Source organism: Symphalangus syndactylus, chromosome 3 (genome assembly GCF_028878055.3).
Source record: "Symphalangus syndactylus isolate Jambi chromosome 3, NHGRI_mSymSyn1-v2.1_pri, whole genome shotgun sequence".
In the NCBI taxonomy this organism is placed as follows: Eukaryota; Metazoa; Chordata; class Mammalia; order Primates; family Hylobatidae; genus Symphalangus; species Symphalangus syndactylus.
Genome location: NC_072425.2, coordinates 88499564 through 88502112, shown reverse-complemented (window position 1 = coordinate 88502112; position 2549 = coordinate 88499564). Strand labels below are relative to the sequence as shown.

The following is a 2549-nucleotide window of genomic DNA, read 5'->3' as shown; positions in this document are numbered from 1 at the left end:
ATAAATATTTATTGGATAAACATATGGATGAATGAATTGGAAATACGAACTTTAAAAATTCTTCAAATTTCTCAGTTCTGGAGAAACTTCTTCAAATCCAATAGACATGCAACTATGCACTCACTTAGACCATGCTGGAAGAACTTGGAAAGCAATAGAGTTCAGTGACCACCCCCAAACCAATGCTTAACCATAGTAACACTAGCTTTTTTTAAGGTGTACTACTGGCTGTTATTGCTCATACTCTTAAGGAATTTTTCCACCATTTTTTTCTTTATATGTGCATGGTAACTTAATTTGTATTATTCAATAGAGTTACAAGTAGGGGGTATATTCATGGTTAGAAGGTGAGTGCCCGATCCCTAAGTTTATATGCAATTTTTTTCTTTTAATTGTCATTTTATAGCTCCCCACCGCAGCTGCCCCCCACCCTTCCCTTTGATGACTAGGTTTGCCGGCTTCAGGGGGTCCAGGGAAAAAAGCTGGGGCCTGGCAGCCCCACTACACTGCCTGCAGGGGAGAACAAGTCACAATTACCAATTATCACAATTAGCGTCTGTACTTGGGGGATCTGCAAATTGAGGCAGCCCCAGCTTCTCACTGTACAGGGTTCTATTTGGCAGTGACCTTGCTCTGGAGATGATGATATTCCTTCAGCCTGAGGGAATTGATGTTGATGAAACCGGTGGCATCAATTGGCTCATAATCACCATGCACGTTTATGCTCAGCAGCTCCTGGTTGTAGAGAGACAGTGGGGAATCCCAGCCAAGGATGTACACCTGGTCCTTGAAGAGGGACACCTGTACTTTCCTTTCCACCCGCTCCTGGGAGTTGGCGATGGAGTGGCGGACAAATTCACACTCAGGGCTGTGCCAGAAACCAGTATACACCAGCTCAGCACATTTCAAGCCCAGGCCTTGTTTGATTTTGCGCACTTCTCAGTCCATGGTGAAGGCCTCCATGTCTAAATGAGCGTGGTAAAGGATGGTGCCTGCTGGGGTCTCGTAGATACCTCGGGACTTCATTCCCATGAAGTGGTTCTTCACGATGTCAATACGGCCCACGCAGTGCTTTCCCGCGATTTCATTCAGGTACGTGAAGAGCGCCAAGGAGGTCTGGTGGGTGGTGCCATCCTTGACGTTCAAGAGGACCCCTTTTTTGAACTTGATCTCGAGAATGTCAGGGGTGTTGGAGGCTTTGGCCGGTCCTGAGTCTTCGTATAGAGACCTGGAGGCACTTGGTTCTTGGGGGTCCTCTAGGATTCCAGCTTCATAGCTGATGTGCATGAGGTTCTCGTCCATGTTTTACGGGTTCTTGGGAGTGACCGGGATGGGAATCCTGTGTTGCTTTGTGTATTCCATCAGGTCACTGCAGCCGTTGAACTGGTTGTAGAATTCCGGCATCCTTCAGGGAGCAATGACCTTCATCTGGGGGGCCAGGGAGTAGCAGGTGAACTCAAACCAGACCTGATCGTTCCCCTTTCCCAGGCGCCGTGAGACACATACTTGGCCCCTCCCCATGGGCGATTTCCACTTACTTGCGGGCGATGCAGGGCCTGGTGAGGGAGGTGCCCAGGAGGTAGCCGTCCTCATACAGTGCGCTGGACTGGATGGCTGGCCAGATGAACTCCTCCACAAACTCCCTGCTGACACCCTCTATGAACACCTCTTTGGTCCCAAGCTTCGATGCCTTCTTTCTGGCTTCCTCGAAGTCTTCCTTCTGGCCAATATTGGCCAGGTAGGCAATGACATTATAGCCTTGTTCCTGCAGCCACACGAGGATCCACAAGGTGTCCAGCCTGCCAATGTAGGCCAGAACCACGGTGCCTTTGCTGGACACAGCGTCTGGAATTGGAGGCACGAGTTCCCGGCGTCTGGAATCTGTCTTCACAGTGCAGTGAACCACTCGGGCCCGGGCAGAGGCGGCAGGCGACAGAGCAGGGCTATATGCAATTTTTTTTACCTGCCAACTATTCTCTGATACCATGGCCAAGCATCCCAAGATGGTGGCTTTCCAGGCTCACCTAGTAAACAGGGTTTCTAGGCTCAGTTAGCCATGCCACTTAGTAAAACTTTACAGAAAATATTCCCTTCTGACTGATATAATGAGGCAAAGAAGCTGAAACCAGTTCGAGAATTTTATTCTCTCTTCATCCCTTATCAGTTGCAAAGCCAGGTGTTCCTGAAACCTTTCCCTGTCCTCTGCCAGGAAGTGGGATTTTTCAGCTGTATGGAGAGTCACAGGCATCAGAGCTCATGTAGGACACTGGACCATGTTGCTGAGTCCCAAAGGATTTTGCTCAAGACCTATAGCCAAGTCCCTGCTGTCACCACTAGATAATCTAGGAAACAATTTTCTTATCTCTCTTTTTGTTCAACTCAAGGTAGAAATAAAGACCATGGTGACAGCCATATACAATGTTCTTATGCCTCACTTGAAACATGGTTGAATAAGTGTCAGTCTATTCTTTTATATAAATATAAAAGGCAAAATCGTGTGATTTCAAGAAGAAGGGGGGCTTTTATTAGGGTGTTTAATGATGCTACAC

The 2549-nt window shown here is 47.8% G+C and overlaps 1 pseudogene; it reads right to left on the bottom strand.

The window, feature by feature from the left end:
• Positions 1 to 602: 602 nt before the first annotated feature.
• Positions 603 to 1987, bottom strand: LOC129478540 (argininosuccinate synthase-like; annotated as a pseudogene).
• Positions 1988 to 2549: the final 562 nt, after the last annotated feature.